This window comes from Palaemon carinicauda, chromosome 40, assembly GCF_036898095.1.
Source record: "Palaemon carinicauda isolate YSFRI2023 chromosome 40, ASM3689809v2, whole genome shotgun sequence".
Lineage (NCBI taxonomy): Eukaryota > Metazoa > Arthropoda > Malacostraca > Decapoda > Palaemonidae > Palaemon > Palaemon carinicauda.
In genome coordinates, this window is record NC_090764.1 from 43,801,337 (window position 1) to 43,817,012 (window position 15,676).

The window sequence follows — 15,676 nt, forward strand, 5'->3', positions numbered from 1 at the left end:
TTTTGAGCCAAGAGTGACCTGAAAAGGGATATAATAGCAGGGCGGTGTAAGGTAGCCAAGTGCACTCGGGTCTCGTAATATCCTTCCTGTAAATCCATGGGGTTAGTACCCTGTCTCACCACTAGGTAACACTAAAGTACTTCTGATCTTCTGCAAGTGTAAGGAAGAGTTATTCCTGCTCTGGTCATTGACAGTATTTGAAAATTAATTCTTAATTTAGAATTACATTTGCCTAATACCTGTACTCCACTACACAATCAGCGTCTGCAGGTTGCTCACATTTTGTAGGATGGGAGCAATGATTAGTATGTTGCCAAGATTGTTACATGAACTGTAGCTTACCTTGTTTGACTTCTGACGATGTAGTGTGTTGCTGCTGCATGATCGTTATTGTTCCTTCACTAATACAAACCTATGCTATTTAAAGGGGATATTACTTTCGGCAAAGCTGAAAGACGAGCCATAAGACTTTTAGCGAAGGTTAACCATCCACTTGTAAGTTAGAGGATGGTTGGGGATAGTTTGGTACCTCACTCACTCACACACCTGGGCTGAGTAACCACTTTCTGCTTTGGCTGGGTGGAGAACGGACGTTGCCGCTCTCCTCTTCCTTTTTGACTTGCCCTTACAGACTAAATTGCTTTTTGAGCTTTTTCTTTTCAGTGTGTTTGTGCTTTCTTCTTGAACGTTATCATACAGACTTGTCCAGGACCTGAGGGCCACTCCTGTGGGACTTTCATGTTCTCTGTTGATACGGACCCGCATTTGTTGCATTCGTCCTGCCTAGGACAGCGTTGTGATCAGTACAACACCTGCCCTGAATGCCAGGAGTGGTCTGTCTCACAGTGGGAGAGGTTTGGGCACCGGCAAAAGTAGAAGTCCAATAGAGATTCTTCCCCTCTGATGGTCCAGCACTTTGCTGCAGTGGAGAGGCTTGAGAGTCTCAGTGATGAGCTGGGGTGATTATCCTCCCTGGCAGGTTCAACCATACCACTAAGGCCAGTTCTGAGAGACCAAACTAAGACTGGACCTCTATAAGCCTTGTCTTTATTTCAGTTTTCTCTTCTTGTTCTATCTGAATTTTGCTGATGACCATTATTAGAACAGTGACCAGTTTTTGTATATGCCTTAAATTTAGATTCCATCATCCTCTGGCAGACCCCATTGTGTGCAGACTCGGTCTGTTAAGAGTTTGGCTCCAGTGATCCTGTTTTAAGTCATCCCATATTTGCGGGTAATGGGTGATGCCTGGCATTGGAGTCGTTGATGGGAGGGGCTAACTACTCCCACTGACCAGTGTACGCCCACCTAAAGAGTGGTATCCTCTCTCTTATAGAGGACTGGTCCCCGCTGAAACTTCTCATGTTGAGCCACATTGGATAAGAGGACTAACATCCTTTGATAAGAGGTGGATAACCATTTTGCTCCTTCTTTGGAAACCAACCCCTCTGGTGACGACCTGGAAAATACGAACGTGGACCTCAGTATTGACAACTCCAACTCAGGTTCTAATATTGTAACGTTAGAACCTTATTCACCTCATGTAAAGAATGATTATAAGAAAACATTAGAGAAGAAGAAGAAGAGAGAGAGAGAGAAAGAGTGAGAAATGAATGTTTTTAAAGCTAATATGTAAATAGTTAATATATGTGGAGGGCAGCAAAAAATTCTTCCCCAGGGAAATGGAAGTATCTTGATAAAGACACTATCCCAATACAAAGTGAAAGATTAAAAACACTTTCAACATTGGATGGTCATAGTGTCAAATGCTTTTCACACCCCATTTTCAACCAGAGTAGGGGTGTGATATATCCTTCAGAATTGCTAGACATAGAGGAAAAAAGAAATTGAAGATGAACTGAAAAGTCAAGAAGTAGTAAAAGTAGTTAGAATGAGAAAGAGAGTTGTAGAAAAACGTATTCCTCTTGCTACTTTGGTTGTAACATTTGATCAATGTAGACTACCTAATGTTATTAAAGCTGGTTGGCTATCTTTGAAGGTGAAACCATACTTCCCTTCATCATTGCAATGTTATTATTGCTTAATATATGGCCAGAAGTGCAAGGAAAAACTAAATAATAAGCCAGCTGTTTGCACCAGCTGTGGAAAAATTAGTCATGGAGCATGTACAGATAATCCAAGTTGTATACATTGTGGGGAAACACACCCAGTTACATCTCAAAGCTATTTGTTCCGTAACTGGAATATAAACCTACGCTATTTATTAGGGACGAGCCATAAAAGTTTTAGCGAGGGTTAACTACCCATTCCGCTAGTTAGTGGGGGTGGGGGTTAGCTTGCTCCCGCTCCTGTGATTTAGCTCACTTTGGTTTTGGCTCGGATGGTGAATGCCGTTCTTCATCCTCGCCTATTTTGGACTGCCAATAATTGCTTTTGTTTGTGTTTCCTCTTTGATTAGTGCGAGTGGACTTGAATTCCGGCCCTGCAGAACCTTCATGTCAGCCATGAACACTGATCGCCACACCTTTTGTCCCACCTGCAGAGGTCAACAGTATCATAGTGATAACAGGTGTAGTGAGTGTTGGGAGTGGTCTCCCTCCCAGTGGGAAAGGTTTGGGAGACGGCGGAACAAGAAGAAGAAGTTAAAGCCTTCGAAGGTTTCTTTGAAAGGGGAAAAACTCAAGGTCTCTTCTTCTGGTTCGCGGCCTTCTTCCAAAGCTCATGCTTGTTCGGTCTCTTCCGAGAGACCATCGAATAGTAATGTAGACCCTTTAATTTATGGCCAACCCCGGTCCTCGAGAGATGGTGTTGTTTCCCCTTGCGAAGCAGCCCCACTTCTCCTCCCTGGTGAGGCCTTGTCTCTCTCCCTTTTTACAGGTGTGGTCATCCTTGGGGGTCAGCTTGCTGATCCCCCGGCCCCTGGAGGGCATCTTCGATCTCGCAGAGCTCGCCCTCTGCTTTGCCTTAGAGGTAGCCCATCACCATCGGTGAAAAGGTGCCTCTTCGGCTCTTCAGCCTCGTCTTTGCAGCCGTCCCCTGCAAAGGAGCCTTCACTTCAGTCGTCTTCCGGCCCTCGACCTTCGCCCGTTCCTGGACCTTCTCTTGACGACGCTCCCGCTAGTCCTCGGACTTCGGCCCTGGACTCTTCTGTGGATCGTTCGCGATCCCCATCGGAGGATGTTTGCCCTTTCAAAGGGCATATCCCTATTCCAGACCTTCCTTCACGCCGTCCTGCTGACCTGCCTTCTCTGTTCCTGTCTCCTGTTCATCGTCTGCCTGCTTGTAATACACTTTCAAAGCGTTTGGCTGCACGCCAACGCTCTTCAGCGCGCTGGCGCCCTTTAGTGCACCAGCGCTCACCAGCATGATGTCAGCGCCTTCCAGCACTCCAACGCTTCCAAGAGTGTCATTGCTCTTCAACGCATCATCGTTCTCCAGTGCATCAGTGCTCTCCAGCGCATCATTGTTCTCCAGCGCGTCAGAGCTCTCCAGCGCGTCAGCATTCTTCGGTGCATCAGCGTTCACCTGCTCTTCAGCGATATCCCGATCGCCGGGGCTCCTCAGCGCATTCTCACTGTTCCAGAGACCAGCGTTTGCCAGTGCTCGCCAGCACTCCTTCGCTCTCCAGCCCAACAGCACTCTCCAGCTCGTTAGCTCTCCCCTGCGCAGCTGCGCTTTCCTACACGTCAGCGCTCTCGTGCACAGTGACGTTCTCCTGCGCGTCAGCGCTCTCCTGTGCACCACCGCTCTCCTAAGCGCCAGCACTCTCCTGCACGCCAGCGCTCTCCTACACACCAATGCTCTTCTTTGCTTCAGCACTCCAGCTCGCCAGCGTGCCTACGTTTACCAGTGCTCACCTGCGCAGTGCCTTACTGTGCGCCATCACTCCAGTATGTGACTGGAGCAACTGAGGTTAGCAATGCCCTGGTTGATCGTTTCTCACATGTATCATGCAAGTGTGAAGCAGCTCCTGGTCACCAGTATAGGAACATTGAAGAAAATATCATTTTAAATTTTGCAACAGGAAGGGAAGAGTCTGACATTTCTCCTTTTGCTGGAATGGAATTTGATTCCGCACTTTCTACTTGTAATAATACAGCTCCTGGACCCAATGGAATTCCATATGCAATGATTAAACATGTACCTGTTAATATCAAGTTATTTATTTTAAGCGTTATTAACAGAATATGGCTTGATCATTGTTATCCAAGTGTTTTGGAACGAGCAATCATTTTAGCCTTTTTAAAACCTGGTAAGGATAAGTTTTTACCAGCAAACTGTTGACCTATTGCATTGACATCTTGCTTGTGTAAGATCATGGAGAAGATGGTCAATGCAAGACTGATGTGGTACCTGGAAAAGAAGGGCATTATATCACCTATCCAGTGTGGATTTAGAAAAATGCACTCAACGACTGATGTGTTGATACGACTTGAGTCCTCTATTTGTGAAGCCTTTGCTTCCAAACAGTACCATGTAAGTCTTTTTTTTTTTTACCTTGAAAAGCATATGATACTGCATGGAGATATGGTATACTTAAAACCATTTATAAATTGGGATTGCTAGGAGAGCTACCATTATTCAGTGGACTGATATGAATTGGTTAAGTTTTCGACAAGCAAAACTACTTTTGTCCATTTCTGTCGTATTCGGGGACTACATCCAGACCCTCATATGTACATCAAAGTTCAGTGGATCCCATGTGTAAGTGAAGCTAGGTTTTTAGGCTTGATAATTGATTAAGTTGACATGGGCTCCTCCCTTGAAAGCATTAAAAGTAAAATGTCTTGATGCTCTGAAGCTTTTAGAAGTTTTGTCTCATACATCATGGGGGCAGACCGCAAAACTATTTTTAAAGTTATAGAAGGAATTAATTTTTTCAAAATTTAGTTATGGGTGTGAAATATACTCCTCAGCCACCCCAAGCTGATTAAATATTTTAGATTCTATACACCCTACTGGTATCAGATTGGCAACAGGAGCATTTAGAACTTTGCCTATTCCAAGCCTCCTTGTTGACGCTGGAGAATTACCGTTAGACCTTTACTGGAAGTCTTTTATTATTCAGTATTGGTTTAGGTTGCAAAGACTTCCAAATTCTTTAGCCTGTCAGACTGCAATCCTTGTAAAGCACACAACACACTTGGAGTTGCACCCAAAATCTCCTCAACCTTATGGTTTTTGGATAAAACAATATCTTATATAATTAGAAGTAAGTTGCTGCCATTTAAGTTATCATCAATGCCTCCAAGGAAATTACCAGAGGTATCTTTTTGCAAATATTTTATTGGAGTTAAAAAGAATATGACTGACTTAGAAGCCAGGTCTCTTTATAGAACATGTTGCGGAACAAAGGGAATTGACTTTTATATATATTGATGGCTCCCAATCCGATGCTGGCATTGGACTTGGAGTATATAGTAATGCTTTTAATTGCAGAGGTGCGCTTCCTCTAGCAGCTTCTATATTTACTGCCAAACTATATGGCATACAAACTGCTATTGAGAAAATAGCTTTGGAGGAAGGAGGTAATTTTACCATATTTAGTGATGCAAGGAGTATCCTTCAAGCTTTAGAAATTTTTAATTCCTGTAACCCTTTAGTTTTAAAGTTTTTAGAATGGCTTTTTATTATTGGACTGAGAGGTATAACTGTTCAATTTTGCTAGGTTCCGGCACATGTAGGTGTGTCTGGAAACAAGAAGGCAGATTTACTGGCAAAGAATGCTGTAGCAGAGTTGTTATCAAGAAGGTAACCCATTCTTTGTGATGATTGTTTACCCAACATTAAGAATTTGATTTCTAATAATTGGCAACAGCATTTGGATATTTTAGTTGAAAATAAGAGACGAGAAATAACAAATGTTATATCACCTTGGAAGTATAACAGGATGCCCCGAAAGTGGTAGCCTACTCTTTGTCGTCTCCGCATTGGTCACACTCAGTTGACACATGAATTTCTGCTTACAGGCTAATACCAGCCATATTGTGGTGACTGTTTGGTACCCTTGACAGTGAGGCATCTGTTGACCAAATGTCCTACTTATAGTAGTGAAAGAAATAGATATCTCTTTGAGGTTTGAGGTGAGGATAGCAGGTTTATCCTATTTCTAGCTTTACTTCAGAAGCAGGTCTTCTGAAAGCTATTTAACTTCTAAAATGACATCTTTGCTTCTATGGTTTTAATTGAACATTCTTTTATTCTTTATTTATAATAAATGATATCGGTGTCAATGACCTTAGATGTCAGGATGCCAGAAAACCTCAGATCAATCAATCAAGAGAAATTCTTTACCTTCGGGGTCTTTTTTGAAGTTGAAGAAACCTAGGACTTCTTGTTTGACCCCCTGATCTCTTCCCGAAGCTCTTGCTTGATCGATCTCCCCCGGGGAACAATTGAGTAGAAACGTAGACCGGCTAACACCAGGTCAACCTCGGGGTTTGAGGGACATGACTGCTTTTCCTAAAGAAGCAGTTCTGCCCTTCCCCTCGAGCAAAGCCTTCTCATTCTCTGTTACAAGTTGTCCGTCACTGGGTATGACCGGTCCCCTGTTGAAGGAGGCATTGCTGGAACTCCTTCAACTTGGTGCTGAGAGGAAGCATACACTGGCTTCGTTGGAGGTGGAGCCCTTGTTACAGCGTGATCCCAGTGTTGTCTAACTTGAACGCCGAAGGATCCCACCCCTTGCCTTCGTCTCTGCTGCTGCTGCTGTTGCCGAAGACTGCGCTCCCCCCATGCTTAGCCGTGTCTTTCATCGGGGATGGAGCAAAGTCTGAGGCAGTTCTCTCTTGCGGTTGGGCATCTCTCTTGTTCTAGATTGAGGTCCCTCCCAGAAACTCCGTTCCAGAGAACTTACAAACCCCATCATGCCTCCCCCCTGACGCCTCTCCCTGCGGAACAAGTCTCCTCTGCAGAGGAACTTCGCTGCCACCGACGAGCTCCCAGAGAGCGTAGTCCTCCTTGACTCTCAATGTTCTCCTTCTCCTCTTGTCAGGAGACGTTTCTTCAGTTCCTCTAGAGACCAGTGATCTCTCTGGCCCACTAGACGTACGCCTTCGGAGTCTCGTCATTCGTCTGCTGCTCGTCATTGGATTGTCACTCGTCACCTCATGACCATCACTCCTTGCCTTTTCCTTCGCCATCGCGAGATTGTCATTGACAGTCTCATAGTCAGTTCATGTGTTCTCGCCACTTGCCTGCTTCTCCGGACACTCTCCTTTGACTCTCAGCTCGCCAGCATTGGAGGGTTCTCCAGTCACTCGTCACTCTCTGACTGCTCGTCATTCGCCAGCTGTTCATGGTTTGTCAGCTGCTCGCCATTCTTCAGTCACTCATCACTCTCCAACTGCTTGTCATTTGCCAGCTGTTCGTAGTTTGCCAACTCTGCTCATCATTCGCCAGCTGCTCGTCATTCACCAGTTCACAGTCGTCCACCCTCAGGCCGTTTGCAGTCCGCACGGCGTTCATCTCCTCGCTGTTCTTCAGTGTATTGGAGTTCGCCAACTCATCGTTCGCCAGCTCCTCGCTGTTCGCCTAGATCCTCTCCTTTGCCTAGTCACCCTCTGGCCCGCAAGCGCCAATCACCAGGACTAGATCGTCACTCCCCTAAGCGAGATCGTAACATTCCCTCTAACCCTGACAGGTCAGCGCATGATCGCAGCTTGCCAGCGCAGGACACTAGATCAACGCATAATCTCAGCAGAGACAACTCCCGTCGTCCCCCCCTTTGAGAGTTCCCCTCTCCTACGTCGGCATTCTCCGTTCTGAAAAGATGGGCCTCCTGTGCACAGGTATAGTCCTAAGCCTTCGCGCCCCAGGGAGACTCATTCCCCCAGGGCTAGGGCAGCCAAGAACCAACTACCTCCTTAGGATCAGCATGGTGAACATCTGATACCGTTCCTTCCAAGAGGGAACCTTCGAAGGTTCAGTAACCTTCCACTTCTAGGCCTTGCTCATCCAAGCCTGAGCTTGAAATTGTGCTATTGTCAATTAGATCAGGTAAGGATTCTATTCCTCCTTTTCAGGCTCCCAAACCTGGAACTCCATCACCTAGCCCTCCTAAGGATCTTCTGGCCGGTACTGCGTTTGGTAAGGAACCCTCCTGGTTTGATATCCTGGTCAAAGGTGTGTGTCAGGCTATCACGGCGATTATTCCTCCTGCGCAGTCAATTACCAGCATGTCAAGGATTCCTCTGTAGAGGCCAGCTTCCCAGTCTGCAGTTTCCCCTCCGTTTGACCCCCGAAGTACGTCTGTGGTGCCAACCCATCATACACCCTCTTCCTCGAGGATGATCATCTCTCCTCTTAAGAAGAAGCGAGGAGCAGCCTAGTCAGGTGTGGAATGCCAACAGGATCTTTCACAGGTACAGTTGACACCGGTATCTACTACCAATCGGCAGAGGAGGATGGTCCATCCAAGTCCTTGGTGGGACACTACATCAGGGGTCGGCAACCATTATTTTTACTACCTTGCGTGCCAGTTGTTATTTTCAAGCACTATATAGTAAAGTTAAAATTATTATTCAGTATGTAGTGACAATTTTAATTATTATGTATTTTCCTGAACATGCATAACATAAATGTAATAATTTTGTTGCATTTAGTATACTTTATAACAAAAATATCTTATATTTTAAGTTTATACCTCACCATATCAATGACATCCCTGACCTTCCTTCCCAAAGGGCCAAGTTTAAATTCCAGATGAATATTTGGATACCTCGAGTTACACACAACCCTCAGATTGATCCATTATAAGCCTGCTGCGTTGGGGGCTGAGGATGTGAAAATAATTTATTGATGAACTATGTATTGCAATTTCAGAATGGATTGCCCAATTTTATCCTCAACCATTTTGTAAAGCCCTTATTTTTTCCTACCATAACAGGAAAACCATCTGTTGTAATGGCAAGAAACCTTTCCTATGTCTTCCTCCCTGTTCTCAAAATGGTCAGTGAATGCCTTCAGTATGTGTTCTCCCTTGGTATTGTCATACACACATTTAAGACCACATAGCTCCACGTGTACATCTGTGTCACTATACCTGGTAAAAACAGCCAAGCAGGGAATGCCATTAATGTCCACGCTTTCATCCCCGCACACTGAGCACATGTGTACTTATTAAAGTAACCAATTGTTACTGATTTACGTTATCAGCCATTTCATGAATATGTATCACCACGGTTCTTGCTGAGACATACGTCTTTTATCATTGAGATGGAAACTTGTTTGTTTGATATGATATCAAATATAATATCAGTGCACTCTAGGAAAGCTGTTTTAAAAAATCTGCACCAGTAAGTCTTTCCATGCTTAGCAATAAACGAAGCTAGTTTGTAACTGGCTTCAGTGTCACTGTTTTTGCTAACATTCAAGATTTTGAACACATTACTTTGCTTCTTTTAGCAGGTAACTGCTTTCTTAATCACCCCAACTTTGTCAGCACTATCCTTGAAAGCCTGCTCTTCTTTTGTTTCTAAAGTGTGGTTTAATACTCGATGTGCAACACATGACATTTTCGCAGTAGAGAGCATACACAGCTGTCATTCTGTTGATTAAATTTAATCATTTGTCCATTATGACTGAAATAATTGGACATGAAGCTTGATTATTTTCACGTTAGCTATGTTGACAATAAACTAGAAAGATTTACTGAAACATCAGGGACCATACACTACTCAGCTAGCTTAATCAAGATCTCAAGGAAATTTAAAAGGGACCATACTGCGGTACCCAATGTGAACTGATCGAGGAAATTACTTGATCCTGGACTAAGGCATGCAAAATTGTATTCTTGCTGACCATCACCTATCATAGGAAAGGAAACATAGGTAGTTAGAAAGATAGGTAGATAGATAGATAGAAAGATATATTAATTTAAATCATAAAGTAAATACGGTGATCCCTCGCTACTTCGCGGTTCGACTATCGCGGATTTTTTTCATAACGCATGTATATACATATATCGCGGATTTTCCGGAAATTTCGAAAATACCGCGATGTGACCGATGGTGCGAGATTGGAGAAAGTAAGGAAAATTGAATCATGATTGATTTTCAATATAAATGAAACTTTGAGGAGCAACAAAGATATCATTTGTTAGAGAGATAGAGAGAGGTAAGGAATGGGAGGTAGTGAAAAGTAGCCCACAGAGAGAGAGAGAGAGAGAGAGAGAGAGAGAGAGAGAGAGAGAGAGAGAGAGAGAGAGGAGAGAGAGAGAGTGTGAGTGTGTGTGTGTGTGTGTGTGTGTTGTTTTAAATGTAATAAACAAAAAAATTTTATAGGTTATAGCACATTGGTGCTTATGTAATATCAACTGTATAGACGGTTTGAATAAGTTAAGAAATGGTATAAATGATACTTTGTTAGTGTATTCGTACGCTCTCAATAGCGGCAGCTAGACGTCAGCTGATCTGATCACAGCCAAAAGTAGAACCAAAAGAAGTCAACAATACTCGATTTTTAAAACACACCCGAAATTTAAAAACAAAAGTACACGCTTTCTTAATGTGCAATTAACTATTTAAAGAGTAGCAATTTTCTAGAATAAAATGATGTTTCCCAAAAAATAGTGGTTTGCTGATGAAATCAGATGCCGTATTTTTAGCAACGATTGAAATGGACGTAAACTCGGCATAATTTTTTCCGTTTCGTATTTAATTGACACTAAGAAAACTAATTTTAGTTTCTTCATCTATATGTAAGTATTGTATAACACGAAGAGAGAGAGAGAGAGAGAGAGAGAGAGAGAGAGAGAGAGAGAGAGAGAGAGAGAGAGAGAGAGAGAGAGATGAATCAGCTGTTGTAATCGAATGCCGTGTTTTTGTTTCGTGAGAATTTCATCGCCACGACTAACAACAACATACTGTACTGAACTTTACAGTATTATACAGACTATTGTAATATGATAAAATAAAATATTTGTAATAACCTATTTTATATGAAATGGGGCTATTTTTTTGTTTAAAATTTACATTTACGTATGTAAATAAAACAACCCTCTCTCTCTCTCTCTCTCTCTCTCTCTCTCTCTCTCTCTCTCTCTCTCTCTCTCTCTCTCTTAAATTGTTTTCCTGCTTTGCTACGTATGTATGATTTTATATAGATACGGTAAATAATATTTGTAATAACATATTTTCTAAAAGCTTTTACTGTAATATCATTATTTATCACTTTCATCATGCGCGTTAAGTGCTTTTGTTTGTTTATTACGATTGAAGATGGAGCGTACTTTATGACGCCGCCGTTTCAGGCGGCGTCATAAAGAAAAACATTTGGAAGTCCTAAGAAAAATTAAGTAAAACATTGGTAATAACAAAATCAACATACCGTATAATCAATATAATAGATGCAAAAACTAACCTATACACAGATGTGTACACTAAATGCGTTTGTTTCTTCATTATGATCAGAGATAAACGTAAACAAAACATTGGTTGCCATTTTTTATCGTGCTTTTTGGCGTGTTTAGGAAACGCATGATATAAAATCGCCTTTATTATTTGTGCCTGTTTTAGTTTAGGGTACTGTAGTACATGCATTAGGTGTTCTGTACATTAAAGGGTAGTTTGTTAACAGTACTACGTACAAGGGAAGGTTTTAAAAGTCTGAATATACATGTTAAATAAATACGTAAATATGGTGTCACTACTTCGCGGATTTTCACCTATCGCGGTCGGGTCTGGAACCTATCTACCGAGATAAACGAGGGATCACTGTAATGTAAACCGTAATGATGCACAATACACATACTCTCTCTCTCTCTCTCTCTCTCTCTCTCTCTCTCTCTCTCTCTCTCTCCTCTCTCTCTCTCTCTCTCTCTCTCTCTCTCTCTCTCTCTCTCTCTCTCTCTCTCTCAATATTTTTTCAGGATTTTTCCTTTGTTCCTCCAAATCAAATGTCGTGCCTATGCAAGCACTCCTCGCGCCAAGTCTGGCACGCATGCCATAGGTTGCCGACCCCTGCTGTACATCGTCGCCTAAGCCGAGATTCTCAGTCACCTAGAGATACTGTACCTCATTTACGGAATCCTTCCGCCTCTCCCCCATTGAGGGATGTGGTTCATTGCAGTAAAATACCTGCATGTTGACCTAATGGAAGTTCAAGCAAAGCTTCTAGTTTGGCTAGTATTCCAATAGAGTTTGATAGGATGCCTGGTAGTGTTGAACGTTAACTTCACCGTCATGACTTACGACTACAAGCAAAGGTATAGTGTATGGTTTCATAGACCCTTTGTGATTGGGCGAGCAGGTTTGTGCTGGGCCAGTCAACAATGGGATAGAGCTGTCAGCAAGGTCCATTCCAAACAAAGGAAATGATCTAGCAGACACACTCAATCACAAGGGGCTCGGAGTAGGATCATAGGGGTCCTCACATTTGTAATAAGGCTTCTTGTTTCTCTGGAATCACTATCAAAGGATCTGTTCACCTTGTAATTAATCCTGAACTTACAGTATACTGCTCTTCAGTTTAAGAACGTCTTCCAATAGAATGCTCTCTAGTTCCAGGAATGTCCACAGCAGTAAGGACTTTTTCCAGCATAGCGGTTTCTTCTGAATGTCTTAACTGTTCAGGCCATCTACTTAGTTGACTGATTTTTAACAGTTTGTTGATATCATTCATCTTAGGACATCCAGGCGGCTACCAAGTCCCACTCTCTAGCTGATCTCCGGATTTGCTGATGCTCCTGTTTGAGGTACAGGTAGAGCTACTTATCTTCCGCTGTGGCATTGCAAAAGAATTATTTTCCAATCCGGGCCTCCGTGTAATGGTTTGCGGTTTTTCTCTCCTTCCTCCATTGGGGGAGCTCCTCTCAGACCCTTTGGTAGAATGATGTCACTCAGCATTTAATCAGTTCTCAGACTGAAGAGGGATTAGCCTAGGATCAAGAGTAGCTTTGAATTGTCTTTCCTCTCCAGGAACTCGAACCCCTTTTAAGACACTCAAGTTTTCAAGTCCATTAGCCTAGAATGGGCCTTAGGTAGGACCTTACCCTAATTCTACTCTGAGCCTTGGCCTCGGCATTGAGAATAGGTGTACGTACTGCCTGACATTTCATATGTCACGAGTAATTTTCTAATGGAAGAAGGTTTTCCTCTCCTTTGATTTGGAGTTTGTGTTCAAGATCCAGATTTTAGCTGTACACAACTCCAAAGTCAAACCTTTGTCCATCTCTGAATTAGAGAGTTTTAGGACAACTCCCTTTGTCCTGTAAAGACAAGATGGCGCTACTGAGAGAAATTAGGTCCCCTTGCAGAGCACTAGAGAGATCCTGTATTGAAAAGGCAAAGAAGATAATTCCAATAACATTGGTTCTCTTGACTATGCAGCATCAGTTGTGCTTAGCCAATGAGAGGATGGAAGGAAATCCTGGTTTGAGTGCTTGAAGATAGGGATATTGTATTTGTCCCAACCTTCAGGAAGACCCTGTCAGTGGCCGTAGGCAGAAAGGAAGGGTCCTAGTGTAACAGACCACCTTTTCTGCCTACTACCATAGTTTACCTAAAGGTCCTAGGGTAACCCTATTCGTCATCTTGTGGTAACTAATTTACAAGTTGTGTTGTGTACCTAGTTCTCTCATGGAATGAGAAACATTTTGTCTGAGATAGAAGTTATGATGAAAGCCTAGAAGGAGAGGTAGAATGTCTGTCCTTTTTTCTCTCCTTTCCTCACCTCCGTAGGGTGTAGCAGTTGTTCCGTTACGTGCTGGATTGGATAATAAATGCAGGTAAGCTTCACAATGTACATAGTACTTTTCCTTAAAGGCAAAGTTGGTATCGAAGTATGTCCCCCATCCTTCCAAATGAGGGAGATGGAAGCAATGTATGCATACCCATTTCTCATGATGAGCATACTGGTACATGCTGACCACCTGTCCTTTCAGATATAGTTTCTTCCGGTACTGCCTACCAGTCATCTGGTAGGTACCTAACCTAACACCTACTGCATCTTCTTGCCCAAGTAGTTAGGAGGTTGTCAGGAGTCATCACTTCTTCTCAGGACCAAAGTGCACTGGCATTTATTTTTCTCAGGACCAAAGTGCACTTGCATTTATTTCCCAGGGTAGTAATCAATCTCCTATTAAAGGACATTGGTTGGTATTCTTGTAGGAACAAATCGCAAATTTTTTAAGTAACTTGTTTTTTTCCTTACTATACAAATCCAAGTCCTGTAAGTCACACTGCCCGCCTTAAGCACCCTGCAATTTGTAGGTTATAAGTCAAAGTGAGGATTGCCTCACCTGTCAAGTTTGTATAGTTAGGAAAAATACAAATTACTTAATAACTTGTGATATTTTTTCTGTTCTTTCCAGCAATGTACTTGGCTTTTGAATTGTTTCCTAAATGAACAAAAAATATTCATTTAAATGACAAAAAGAAAGCATGGAAATGAGATATTCGTCCTCAAAGTTTCCCAATAGAAATACAACATATGAGTACTGCATCTTTCAAAAATACTACATTCTAGTATTGGTAATTTTTGAATAATAGTGAAATTCTTACCCGAAGGCAATTCTTTAATTATGTTTTATATATCACAGTAAACACAGGCTCTTGGTAGTGCCCTTTAACCCAATGAAGGGGTATTTGTCACTCAAAGTGAGGGTATCAGGAGGTGCCAATTCTTCTTTGTTGCTAGGTTTATGCTCACCTTCATTAAGCTCATACTTCATATCTTTGAGTTCCTCTTCTTTGTTCTAAGTTTGGGTTTTATTTTTGTAGTCTTCTTTTATCTAAATCTAAGAGGGACTTGTTAATATCATCATTGCCACCAATATTAGTTGTATGACGAATTTCTTATTTCGGATCCCCCCAATAAATTCTCTCATCCATTACTGAAGCCGTTGCTCAGTGGATAATAAACTTCTTATAAATTGGTTTGGGAAAACATTAAATAAAGGTTTTGCCCTGCTATTCATCTTCATGGGCCTTGCAGTCACTAAATGGTATCCCACTTATCCATAATATCATTTTTTTTTTTGCATTTACTATTTAGGCATTTCATAACAGCTGCTAAAATATGTAACTGGTCTATGAGGTACAGCTGACATCCAGAACACTTTTCACATTGCTCCCCCTCTTTTTTGTTCATCAGTTGTGACCCTGTTAACTGGGGTGGGAGCAATAAATCTTCTTGCAGATGATAGGGCTGTTTCTTGTTTTGGAGACATTGCAGGTTCCTCAGTGATATGTCACTGTGTGTCCTCAGACTCCAGATCACATGGGAAATTTGAAAGTCCAGAGGTTAATTTTCCTCTTCATGTGGGTAAGTTTGAGAGCTATGACGTAGAGCTTCCAAAAATGCACCCTGTTTCTTTTCCCATCTTTGCATTTTTACTGCCGCTAATGCTTGTGTCCTAGCATGTAAGAGTTTTCTTCTACTGAAGATTTTTTTTTTTTAAACCAAAATTCACAGAAAATGGTGTAAACATGATGTGGTAGATTCCCAGATTATTATTCTTTCCACTCATACTTCCCAGTGAATACATGGTGTACATGGTGTGATTAGTTATAGTGCCTCCATCCAGTGTTTTTAAAACAGCTTTACCAAATGTACAAGTAAGAGCTATGTATGTCTAATGATTATGAATAATCATCATAATATACTGTATGCCCTTCATCAGTGCTCAAATCATTTGTATAAAGCTAATAGCTTGCCTGGGAGGGGGCCATACATATGCATTGCAAAAATTCAATATTTAGGTTACTATTGAAAA

At 42.2% G+C, this 15,676-nt stretch overlaps 2 protein-coding genes across 4 annotated transcripts in view; one reads left to right on the forward strand and one right to left on the reverse strand.

Annotated features, from left to right (window-relative positions):
• DCTN5-p25 (Dynactin 5, p25 subunit) overlaps nucleotides 1-15,676 on the reverse strand; it is a 111,795-nt gene that overhangs the window by 95,440 nt on the left and 679 nt on the right. The window lies entirely within an intron of this gene.
• Nucleotides 1-15,676, forward strand: part of LOC137631743 (TNF receptor-associated factor 6-like) — a 74,678-nt gene that overhangs the window by 14,844 nt on the left and 44,158 nt on the right. The window lies entirely within an intron of this gene.